The 13649-nt window shown below is 40.1% G+C and overlaps 1 protein-coding gene across 1 annotated transcript in view; it reads right to left on the minus strand.

Annotated features, from left to right (window-relative positions):
• The window catches only part of IP6K2 (inositol hexakisphosphate kinase 2), a 33549-nt gene extending 22733 nt beyond the window's left edge, over positions 1 to 10816 (minus strand). Inside the window, exon 1 of the mRNA XM_084634014.1 lies at positions 10730 to 10816. The gene's annotated coding sequence lies outside the window, so the exon portion shown is untranslated. The remainder of the gene's footprint in view (positions 1 to 10729) is intronic.
• Between the last annotated feature and the right edge of the window lie 2833 nt (positions 10817 to 13649).

Raw genomic sequence — 13649 nt, forward strand, 5'->3', positions numbered from 1 at the left:
TACTTGTCTCTTCTGTGATTCAAGTAAAATATAAAAGCAGGTGATGGTCTAATTCTTTCCCTGTCACAACCACAAAATTTTCTCTAATTAAATACTGTTCAATAATGAACTTTTCCAATCAAATTATATCAAGGTGGTCTTGTTTTTTCTTCTCTACAGCATTACTAATATGTATTACATACACAAAGCTTTATATTTGACTTATTCCACACTTTTCATCCTTTTGTGTTGAGAGGCTGGCTTTCCCGGGCACCATACATGGTCAATAACATATCCACCAGAATTGCCAAGAAGTTCACCTATTCTATTCTGTAAACTAGGTCATGAGATTCAAACAGCAATGTGAAACCACCTGAGTAGCAACCTGATGGTCCACAGTGGCAGGTCCCATCACCTGAACTCCAAAATGCACTTGAAAATAATTATTTTGTTATAATTAGCCCATCTGATGAGGGATGACCACATCAATATTATGCCTGTATGATGTGTTACTTTTTACCAGAAATATATCACAATAGCAATCAGCATTTCTGCACTACAAGCAAAGGTGGCGAAGTTTACTTTGTTCAAACTGAGGGTCCAATAGGACTTCACGGGCAAAAAGCCATTGGCAGGACCCATCATCCACCCAAACAAGAACTGAAAATCCCTAGGAGGAAGTTGCTGACAGGCTACTTCCCTCTCCACAGCCAGGGGACAGCCATATCCAATAAGACATTCATGGCCTGGAATGAGACCAAGAATATGGATTCCGCCCCCGCAGATGATGCAGTTTTAGTGTTTATGTGTAAGGGCATTTTGACAGAAGAAATGCTAATTTCAGCTAGAGGTCAGTCTTGAATAGGAACATGATTTTACCTTTTAATTTTAACTTTCTGAGCAAATTGTGCATAGTTCTCTTTAATTTATTTCATTTACACGTCTACTCGATATTCTGGGAAAGCACCTCTTGGCTCTTAGAAGCTTTTTAAAGCAAAAAGGATAAACTGCTTCAAAGTTATTTAAACCCTCAATAAAACTGTACATTCATCTACAGTTCTCTAAAGGAGAATATTATGACACCATGAATTTTGGGAACAATAATCCTCAAAATAATATTTTCTACGTTTCCCCTCTTCTATACAGGAGAATTTCATGTTTTTCACTAGATTCACCTCCTGGCATTTTAAACATCTGCACATAAGGTTACCAAACATAAATCAGCTCTAATAAGAACAGCAAATTTTTTACACAATTTATTTAATTACCTCCTGAATAATTTGCATAAGCGCAGATCAGTGACTCAGATTAAGTTTTATTTTAAAGAGCTATAGTACTGCTATCATTCTGCTTAGCTCCCACTTGGGAGTGCAAATTAAAACTGACCCTCCTCTGGTCCAATTCTAAAACTGCGATTAGCAGAATTGCATCATCTCTTGTAGCTTTGCCATGCCCACTATGAATAGAAAAAGGCAGATTTAAACTGACTCACTAAATTGAGACCACAGGCCAGATATGAACTGGGTGAAAAGTTTTGAGAACACTATCAATGAAAATTAAATTCCTCAAGGCTTGAAGCTTGAAAAGAATCCAGCATTACTAACATGGTTTGCAGATTACTTATTTCTGTATGAGCATCATGAACTGAGGTAAAAATTTGTCCCTATTGAAGGCAATGATTTAAATGGGATTAGGATTTCACCATAGATTTTTGTTTTAATTTGCAGGATTACATTCTCACATGCATGCAGACAAACAAATTATTGAAACGATGTTGGCTGGAAGAGATCAAATATTTTCCATGTTCAAGATTACAGGTTATTTTCAGGTTTCAGAGTAGCAGCCGTGTTAGTCTATATTCACAAAAGAAAAGGAGTACTTGTGGCACCTTAGAGACTAACAAATTTATTTGAGCATAAGCTTTCGTGAGCCACAACTTCAGAAGACCTATGACTATCTTAATTACTCTGTCTGGCTTTAATTCCCTCTATATTCTGTTAAGAAGAGTTTTACATGCATGGAAACAAGAACAAGGTAAGCAATCTAGCAAGTGCAAGTTGAAACCAGCAGGCACAGCCTGTCTATAAAAGTCTACAGGATCACATTCACAGCAAGGGAAGGACGACAGGTCTAATATCTGCTCTCTGGAATCCAGTGTACACATAAATGACATCTAAGTAGAAGATAGTAGTCTATTCTCAAAGTAAACAAGTCATTCCATCCGTGTATAAAGTCATGTTTACGCTGAACTGATATTCGAATACATAAACATTAATCAATCCAAAACCATACCAATCAGCAGATTTCTCAAAGTAGTAGTGAAATGCCAAATCAGGGGTTCTCCAACCTTTTCACTCAAAATGAACACGTCTAACTCTGCACAGATCTGCACAACCCAAGAGATTTTCAACATTTGAATTACCTTTTTAATGCTTTCAAATGGTTTTGATTACAAGACATACTGAGTCCAATGCCTATGTCAGGAGGAGAAAGAGACAACTATATAGCTAAAACAAAAAAGCAATGCAGACATAAAACAGTACAAACCCAATACAAGTGACCTTAAATTTACATCACCAGCTTTCTCAAAACAGGGTTCCAAGTACCAACTATCACTTACTCTAGGATAAACATAAATCTTGGAAAATGCAACTTTCTTCAATCAAATCTCCTAACAGTTTCAAGGTGAAAAACTGGGCCAGTGCCTTTTTTGGGTTCTTTATGATGTGTAATAAAGGCCTGAAAGGGTTCGTTTGTTTTTTATTTATTTCATGTCTTTATTTTTCCAAGTTTGCTGGTTTCTTCCTGTTTGTTTTACACTTTAGAAATTCAGGCCTTTCCTACCCTCGAAGACTATGACTGACTGAAGATCTAGTGAAATGATAATCATCACAAAAAGATTCAAAGTGGGGGAACTGAGGTAAAAAATAGGAGGGGGAGCATTTTTTTGTAAAGCACAACACAAAGACAGGCATATATTCAGTTTTTTAAACATCCTTTGCAAGTTACCTTTAACAAGGAATCAGACAACAGGAACTACTTGTTTAAAAAGCTTCCCACTTTTTAAATAAAGAAACAATAGTATCTACTAATGCTAGTAGCATCAGACAATATAGGTTACCCTTAGTTTGATGACTTTGCTTTCTTCACAGGTTTGAGTCCTAGACCATGTCTACACAAGAAAAGTGCACCAGTGTAAACTTAGGCTTAGTCTACACTGCCACTTTACAGCGCTGAAACTTTCTCGCTCAGGGGTGTGAAAAAACTGTAAAGTGGCAGCGTAGACAGTGCACCCTCGTGGGGATGGGTTTTTACAGCAGTGGGAGAGCTCTCTCCCAGCACTGGTGCTGAGACTACACAGCCATGTTAAAGTGCTGCCACAGCAACGCTTCAACTTTGGTAGTGAAGACATACCCTCAAGGTGTGATGTTAAACGACTGTAAATCCCTGCATAGACACGCTTGTTTAGGTTTAAGAGTACCTTATTTCAATTTAGCTTAAACTAAACCGACCTAAGCCTGGTTTAAACCAAAACAGGAATATAGCCTTTGTCACCAATTCAACTAAATCAGTTTAAAATAACAACTTACGTTAAACTGATGCAACTTTCTCATATAGACACGGCCTCAGAAAACATAAAACAAGCAGGTAAGCAGTTTGTCAGCAATAGTATTTCTCACCTTTGTACCCAGGAGCTGTGTTAATCTGATTGATGTCATAATGAAAATCTGTGACCACAATACCGTCTAAATATCTCAAATAGAGCATAGACGATTTACTGTACATTTGGAACTGATACAAACACAAAACAGGAGCAATTGCTAAAAGAAAGTCCTTTTTTTCAAACGAGCATGAAACAAAGATTCACCCACACTTCCTGAAAAACCTCAGATGCTGTAAAAGCTTTCTGCATCATACTACTGCATAGCTACTTAAGTATTCTGGTCAAGTCCCTCTATGTATAATGAAAACAGACTAAAATTGAACATAGGAAAAATGACAAATTCTAGTTGGTAGAAGGCTTAATAAAGCTAAAAAGTTAAATATCCTGGATATTTTTAGCAATGTAAATGTGGTGGTGGTGGAGGAAGCTTATTTTTTAAAAGTCTGATTTTAATCATTATATATGCTATATAGGCTGGTTCTCAGTCATGTGAGCCACAGAATGAGACTGAGGACTGTATAAAAGAGATTGCAATAGGAGACATTGCTCTAAGGAAGAAGAAAAGTCCTAATAGCTCAATTTTTAAAAAGTTCTTAAAACCCATTTAATCAGCATACACAGCACTTGACAAAAAAAGGTTCTCTGACAAATGTATAGTCTAAACACAAGATCAGGAGAGGGCGTATGCTAGGATTATTAATGATGAGAATGGGCTGTTTAAAGAGGAAGGATTTAAAAGAGAGAAGATATCTCGCAAGAGAGACCATTCATTATGGAGTCATCACAACAGAAATGCTCAAAGCAGAGAGCATACAAAGGAGATGAAGACAAGTAAAACTGACTATATAGTCTATATCTATATCTACACCACAGGTCATGACCCATAGCGTAGATGCACCCCTACAATCATGGAAGCAGTTTTTCCATTGCTGTAGGAACTCCACCTCCCCAAGTGATGATAGTGAGGTCAACGGAAGCATTCTTCCTTTGATTTAACTGCATTTACACAAGGAATTAGGTCAACATAGCTACAGCACTCTTGGGGGTGGACCTTTTACACCCACAGGTATGTTGAGCTAAATTTTAAGTATAGACCAGACGCAACCTAAAAGAATTGGGATGAGGGCAGGAAGTGGAAAGTTAGCTAGGAGGAAGTTAGAGCAGAGAGGGAAGATGATGTAAGGCCCTGAAGATGAGGCAAAGGAACTTGTATTTGAAGTGGCAAATCAGGAAACCAATAAGCAGCATGAGAAGAAGCAGAATTTTGGACAGAGTGGATGACAGGCAAGGAGGCCAGAGGAGAGACTGAGATGCTCCATATTAGCTAAAAAGCTACCTAAAAATCTATGTAACCACTATTGTAATGTATCTACTTCTTCCATCTACCAGACTACAAGCAGCAAATCTTGTGTCGCTGTCTTATAAAAAATTTAAACTGCCTGGTCTTTTCTCTTTAACCAAAATGACTCTTTTGTGTGTTATATCCTGACCATGAAGAAATTGAGACTGGAAGAAAAATCAGTGTCAGTCTACTGAACAGACCTGAACTTTCCAGCTTGAAATGCAGACTAGCACAAAATGACAACTGTTTTATTTCTTTGAGCATAAGCTTTTGTGGGCTAAAACCCACTTCATCAGATGCATGGAGTGGAAAATACAGTCTCTACTGTATTTTCTACTCCATGCATCTGATGAAGTGGGTTTTAGCCCACAAAAGCTTATGCCCAAATAAATTTGTTTGTCTCTAAAGTGCCACAAGGACTCCTCGTTGTTTTTGCTGATACAGACTAACACGGCTACCACTCTGAAACCTACTTTATTTCTGTGAAAGGATGAACTTTCCTCTATTCAGATAACTCTGGCTCTGAAGGCCATTACTGATTTGAATAGCACTTTTTAAAATAAAAAATTAAACAATATGAACAAACATGCTTTTCTAGCTTGTGCAGTTTTGATGCTTCTTAAGCTAGAAGTTCTTAAGGTCTTTTAGCTTATTAAATAAAGATAAATGTAGTAAACATCTAGGATAATAATCCATCTACATCTATTTACAAAGCAAGAGTACTGCCCACATCCATTCTGAGGATTAGTGTTATCACATTAGATCCACCCCAATCTTTCTAACACAACTAGACATACTCATGACATAAAAACCCATTGCTGCACGAAACAGGAAGTTAAAAAAAAACTTAAGTGGTTAAGCCGTCAACTCAATGCCTCCAGAGACACGTAGCTAGCACCTGACTACAGACATTTAATAGGGTTTTAATTTTAGCAAACCTTGTTTTCTTCCGCTTTCAAGATGTGTAGTGAATTTTAAATCACTGTCTGGCAAACAAAAGTGGTACCTAGCTCCCAAAGCACATTACAATAGATGTCCACTGGTGTTAAACATATCGTGCTGTCTCTTGATAATTGTATTTTTGTAACAGAATAGGACAGAGGGACCAATTTTTAAACGAAGAAAAATGAAGTGCTTTTCCTCTATTAACAAAAATTCCCTGACAAAAAATTCTGATGAGATGTTTCTAACTAAAATCTGTAATATACATCTAATCATACCTTAAAACTATTAACAGAAAAATTATTGTAATTAAGTGGTTATATCGTGTATTTTACAGATGGTTCCTGCATAGTTACAAAAATACATTAACCTTGAACAGAAAACAGCAAGCCAGATGAAGGAATTCCAGTACAAAGGAAAAATCCTCTTCCCCTGCAATGGAAAATTTTAATCTCTTCAAGCAGGTTGCAGAGATGCTTAGCAGGACTTGGGTTGCCTAGATACCAATCACACCCTTTTGCCAATAGAGACAAACTAACCATCAGCAAATGAAACAACGGACAAGTGAATGAACTAAATTAGTGGGATTTTTATTCCATTGTTCCTCTGCACATGAACGAAAAAATCACACAGCCTAACCTGGAAAGGGCCAGTTTGTTTAAAATTGATTTAGCGCAAACTCATCAAATGTAATGGAAAAATACTGATAAACTCTAGCCACAATAATCAACAGGAACACAATAGTCATTAGTCTCAAATCACCTTGGCTCTGAAGCACAAGCCTGTTTTGCTCCTACCCTAACATTATGAACAGAACAACAGGTAGTATAACGTCAATCTCCTAAACTGTATTCCTAACTCAGAATTAAAGAAAATAGTAGAATTACCAAGGCAGCACTTTTAACAGCATTGCAACAAAGAATGAATTACCATTTAAATATTGCTATATTCTAACCTTTTGATCAGATAATTGAATTTTGTGAGCATATTCTTAGCTACAGAACAAGTTATACGTGAGAGAAAGCAATAAAAATCAAATGCAGATGATGAACTTCACTATCAATTCTCACAATCTCCTGAAAATATTTAATTTATATCTTGGCTTAATGTTAAAGATGGCAACTAATTACAATGGACTACAACTAAATGAAACAAAAACTGTATCTTCAGACCTTGTGTACACCAAGATGTTTTTCCTAAAATTTCCCATGATAGCTACCAAGTCCATTTCACTGTTATAAGCTAAACTAAGATGCTATGATTTCGGACACTGTGTATTCTAGACCTGTTCTTACCAAGGTTAGATGAAACAGTGGTTAAAATGCTTGTGGGAAAGCACTGGGCCCATTAATACTCCCACTGCTGCTACCACAAGTGTAGGTGAACCAGTGGCAACAAAATGGAGGTAGTGTGTTCTAGCAGACAGACAGACCATAAGATGGTGATTCAGGATACCATTCCGAGCTCTGCCACTACCTGTCTGTGACACTGGGCAAACCACTTCACCTTTCTGTGCCTCCACTTCCCCTCCCACCACTTGTATTTAACTCTTCAAGACAGGGTGAACATCCTATGTTACATGTAAGAACTATCACAATTTGGACCCCAGTCTTGGCCGGATCCTCTAGATGCTAACGTAGTATTAACATAGATGTGGCCTTACAGAAAACTGGCCTGTTTAAATAAATGAATGGTCTACTTGCCTATATGAAATCACCATCATAACTTAAAAGTTATTTGGGTGTTTAATATTCGTTTCCAATAAATTTCTGCAACTCACTTCTTTCTGTACAAGCCTTGTCTTACTTATCCTAGTCACTAATGTTGTCTACACATATTTTTGTTCCTAAATATAATGGTGTAAAAAATATTTTAAAAACCTGTAAAAAACAGCCAATACTATTATTTAACTTGCCCTTCTAGATATGAAATCCCTTTGGGGCTCCTATGTCCTAGTTAAATTAGTTTTTTTTTTTTGGGTTAAAATGACTACACATTTTCCTTCTGTGTATTCACAGAACAGTAACATTTCTGACATTTGCTGCCCATGCCCCTTCAACCAATATACCAAGGCTATCTCAGACAAACACTTTTGCTTCTTTTTTTAAGTTACATTTACTGGGCAGAGGAAGATACAAAAATAAGGAGGTACAACAGCAAGGTCTAGGCATAGGGGCCTTAGTGGGACGCTCACGTCTCACCCCAGTGCTGGAATTCTTTTTAGAGTGGTGCTCCTCAACCCTGCTCAAGGGTCTCCATCTACCTAATAAGATTCTAGGACTGTCATTCTGAGAGTCACACTGAAGCTCAGAATATCTGTTGAGTCAGTGTGAAGTGATGGAACAGCTACAGGCATGGCTGAGAGCTCCTTTTGTTTAGATTTTCACCAGGTTTAATCATCACTGGAATTCACGGACTGCTACATCCAATTTTCAAGTCCACAAACTTTTTGACTTTATGAATTACACCCATAAGACAAAATGGGCTTTCAAAACCTCTAGCACATGGGTGTCTTATAAATTTGAAATTCTCCTCTCCACTGGTGTGGGAGGAAATTGTGTTACCCATCATATGTATTCCTAACCAGTTTCCAACTTTAATACTTCCAAAATATAACAAAGCAAGATACACAGAAGTAACATATATATGTTTGACTTTAAAGCGGCAACATATTCAATTTAAATAACTTTGTAAATGGGGTGAGAACTAAATTATATGAAACAAAAATGCCCATACATTTTATATGAGTATATAAGAGTGGACTCAGTTCAAAGATCCTCTTTTTAGTTTCTCTTTTTAAGCTTCAAATTCAGCACACAACTCCCACATATTCCTAGCAGCAGCTCTCCAGTGGGTTTATAGCTACATAATTGCTGAATAAGATCAATCAAGTTTCAAAATCAAACGGTGTCTGAAGCTTTCTAAACTAAAAAATATCTTATGCCCACGTTAATTTTAATCTCCTGAGCCAAACACTACCTCTTATGTTCAATGTTTGTCGTAAGAAAAAGGCACCAAAAAAAGCCTCCTGCCTCTTTAGAGAAGTTCTCCTCAAAGCTTTTCTGGACTATTTAAAGGATAAGAACACAAGATTCGTTTATTAAAATACTGGTTTTGAAATAACCGTGGAATATATTTGGTTGCTGTATCAAAGAAAAAGAAGAAAGCCCATCACTATATGTGTTTCCACAGTATGCATCCGATGAAGTGAGCTGTAGCTCACGAAAGCTCATGCTCAAATAAATTGGTTAGTCTCTAAGGTGCCACAAGTACTCCTTTTCTTTTTGCGAATACAGACTAACACGGCTGTTACTCTGAAACCCATCACTATATGGTGATTCAGTGTATGACTACACTAGAGAAGAAAGGTGTACTTTAACATGTGTTAGGTAACAGGTTATTTCTTTCTAGAGAATGCAAGGCCCAAAACAGGATGGTTTGGGACAACTACAACAGGAGTTTATTTTGGCAGCAATGTTAATACAACAGAAACCACATTTTACAAAACCTCACTTAATCCAAAATGCCTTTTTGTCCCTGTGCCTGAGAACATTATCACATGCACACTCAATTTTATTAGCCCTTGATTTTACAAAACATTTGCAGAACAGGGTTTCTACTGCATGCAGTGTAGTACTTTGGAACTATGATTAACAAACATTTATTGAATCAAGAAGTGTTTCCTTATACAAGAAATGTAATTACCTTATTTCCATTTCTGTAATTTTTCAGTGATTTTGGAGCAAATACTAAATTTAATTTGTATCCACTATACCGTACCAAAAAAAAAACAACCCAGCCCTTCTCCCCCCACTATCTAAGCAGGTAAGCAACACTGTTTTAAAATGGGTAAAGAACACTGAATAAGGAATGGAAAACTATCCACTTTTACTCTTACTATAAAACTACCCTTTGTAAAACTCTGGTTTTGTTGCCTCAGAAGTTCTGGCTACCTCACTATTTGAGGACATCCAGAAACTAGCACCAAATTTCTGAACACTTGTTTGGGAGAGAAGGAAAGGGAGAGAAGAGAAATGCTCTCCTTAAGGAACATGATGCTCGGGTGCTAGAAGTGCTCCCACCACCCCACAGTTATAAATTCCTCCCGAGCCCCTACAGAGAAAAATGCAATAACTGAGTAGAACCCGGTGCAACATGAAGCCAGTCCGCACGCAAAGAAACAGAGGCACACGAGCACCTCTTTGAGGGACGTGGAAGTGGGACCCCTGTGCGTGCATCAGCCAAACACAACGACGGGGCAGCCCCATGCTTCTGCGTATGCCTGGCACGGCACCAACGCCGGCCGCACGAGGGGAAGTCGGGAGCGGAGCGGGGGGGAAAACTAGGCAGCGGGCTACAAAGCCTACTGGGGATTTCCGCGTCCCACGGGGAGGCAGGACCTGGACGGCCCCCAGCAGTGATGCAGGGCTCTGCGAACCCGGACCCCAAAAGCCCAGACCAGCCCGACCGGGAGAGGGGGAAGCGAGGAGGAGGAGGGGGAGGGGACAGGGATCTAGTTAGCTCAGCTGGCCCGGCCCGGCTCGGAGCCGGGTCCCCATGGGAGGAACGTAACCTCCACAGGCCGGCCCCGCTTACGCAGGCTACCGAGCGGTTCGCCAGCGCCTCCGGGTCCGGGCGGGTCGGGCGCGGCCGCCCGAACCGCTGTAGCGACTGGGAGGGGCTGGGCCCAGGAGCCGGGCGGGCGTGGGGGGAGACTCAGGACCACAGGAGCCGAGGGGAGCTGCCGGAAAGGGGGTGGAAAGGATCGGTGGGGCCCGAAGGAGGCGGGAGAGACAGGTTACCTGAGTATCAGATCCCCGCGGCCAGCCGCTTCGCCTCTTTTGTTTCTCTGAAGCCAAAATGGCGGCGCCGAGGAGGACAGCCCCCGGCGGCCTGCCCCCCCCCTTTGTCCCCCGCCTTCCCATTGGCTCGGCGGAGGCAGCTGCCCGCTGATTGGGTGCCCGCGAGAGGCATTGTTGCTAGGGCCACCTGGCTGAGCCGAGGGGAGGGGGAAGAGCTGGGGGAAGCTGGGCTTTGAGCGGGCTAGCAGGGAGATGCCGCCGCAGCGTGCCCCGGTGGGCAATGGATGTGGCTAGCCAGCCCCCCGCTTTGGTTTCCACTCGCTTGCTCCGCTTCTAGCTCCCACGTTGTACATAACGGTGAGGTGCAGTACCCAGCACTCCAGCCTGCGCTGTCACAACGCTCACAGGGCCCTGGGCCTTTGTGCTACAATCCCCCAGCAGGTGCAAGTGTTCCTGTCTCCACCGCCCCTCTGAGAGCCCATCTGCAGCCGGCTGAAGCAGAAGCTGGAACAGGGTCATACAGAACACGTAAAGATGATCTTACTTTCTAGTCCCACTTTTGCTCCTGTTATGTTGGTAAAATCCCATCTCATTCCTCCTAAACCTTTAGGGAACATTGATTCCTGTTCTCCCTCCTCAGATCCTTACTGTGACTCAACCTGGGTGATCACCCTATTGTAAAACGTGCCCTAGGCCTAATGCTTTTTGAAGTCACAACGATGGGGCCCAACTGCAACCCCATTAATGAACCTATGGCAGTAGAGCTGCCATCCTGGAAAGACTATAAAAACCAAATAAAAATAATAAGGTTTCAGAGTAGCAGCCGTGTTAGTCTGTCTTCGCAAAAAGAAAAGGAGGACTTGTGGCACCTTAGAGACTAACCAATTCGTCAGCTACAGCTACAGCTCACAAAAGCTGATGCTCAAATAAATTGGTTAGTCTCTAAGGTGCCACAAGTCCTCCTTTTCTTTTTGCGAAAAATAATAAGATTATTGCAGTTCAGTTTAGTAAGCAACAGACTCCCTCTGCCATCTGTTTAGTTTAGGGCTGTCAATTAATCGCAGTTAATGCCTGCAATTAATGCAAAACAAATGGATTAACTGTGACTATTTTTAAAATCTAATTAGTTTTAATCACACTATTAACCAATAATAGAATACCAATTTTGTATTCTGTGTTGTAATTGAAATCAATATATTTGAAAATGCAGAAAAAATCCAAAAATAGTTTTAATAAATTTAAATGAGTATTTTATTGTTTAATAGTGTGATTAAAACTGTGATGAATCACAACTATTTTTTTACTCATGATTAATTGGGATTTTTTTTTAATTGTTAGCCCTAATGTAGTCATGGGATCAGACATGTCCACATAGGTATAAATAACTAGCATTTTATGCTAATTTTAAATACATAAAAGGTCAGGATGCTAAAAGTGGTAAAAACCACTGTGAGTTCGTCTCACACAGCACCCAGTAAAGAAATCTGTACCAAAAGCAATGCTTAGACCTTTTATAGCATCCCTAGATATCAGATGCTGTGGCACTGCTGTGACCAGCCGGAGCATGCTATGGAATGGCACGCATCTCACCTCCCACATTTGACCTGTGAATTCCTATCTCAAGCATACAACAAAGAGCAAATGTTCCTTAGTGGCTATCTATTTGGAAATATGCAGTGTCACTTCACAAATGAGGTCTACAGGCGAGGGATCTTTCAGCTGTATCTGTTTTAAAAGCACCATCCACACAGGCAGCACGATATAAATAATAATTATAGGCCTTGGGTTCTTTTAACCTCAAATACATCCCCCCTCCTTTTTTTTTAATGTTGCAGCAATAGTGAGATTAGCTCAAGGGCTTCTGTTAAGAGTCTCCAGAGTTGTCTGTTTGGAAACTAGCAGATTATCTTCAGTAGAAGCCCTTGGCTCTGGAATTTGCTTTCCCAAGACTGGTGACTTTTGTTGGATGCTTTAAGATTCTATTATAAATTCTGTTCTCTCAGGACTTTGCCTGGGATGGGTGGCTGTGGAGTATGACCATAGCTTGTTAGATTGGCAGTTTCTCATTGTGGCCAACATTTTTTTTAGTAAATTGTGCATATTTTAGTTACTAAAAGAAAAGGAGTACTTGTGGCACCTTAGAGGCTAACCAATTTATTTGAGCATAAGCTTTCGTGAGCTACAGCTCACTTCATCGGATGCTGTAGCTCACGAAAGCTTATGCTCAAATAAATTGGTTAGTCTCTAAGGTGCCACAACTACTCCTTTTCTTTTTGCAAATACAAACTAACACGGCTGTTACTCTGAAACCTATTTTAGTTACTGTTCACGTGGGCAGGGGTGCGCTAGAAATCATGGAATTGCCCCAAAGTGCATGACTGATTTGTGTTTACTTGTCACTGGGTGGTTGATGCAGAAGTGCAGCCCTTTGAGCCCATTGCCTATGTGTGATGATTGTTATACTTCCAGGGGGGTGAGTATATTATCATATTATTAATGGCAGTATTAGGTTTCCTCACACCTTGTTCCTGATTGCACTTCTCTCTGCCCTTCTTACGTAGATGCTTGTGAGCAGAGTTCAGGTATAGAGGTCCCTTAGATGCCATAACCCATCTAGTTTTCCTATGATCAGTTTCCCTGATACAGTTTATGACTGTACTAAGATGTTGACACCAGGCCTCATTTGGCAGGTGCAATATTGTGTCTCACCTCTCAGTCCCCACACTTCCCTTCATTGCTGTATTGCTCTCATGTTCCTTTTCTAAACAGCTGCCTCCTTCTCCAAGTCCCCTTGCACCTCTCAGCTCTGTCATTAGCTAATGACTTGGTTACATTTTGAGACATGGATCCAGTATCAGTGCCTTAGTTACTTGGCCCTGCATGTGACCCCACTGGATCGATCCTTTGGTAGCTTGGCACT

This window comes from Lepidochelys olivacea (assembly GCF_965140295.1).
Source record: "Lepidochelys olivacea isolate rLepOli2 genome assembly, chromosome: 7".
NCBI classification, from domain to species: Eukaryota; Metazoa; Chordata; order Testudines; family Cheloniidae; genus Lepidochelys; species Lepidochelys olivacea.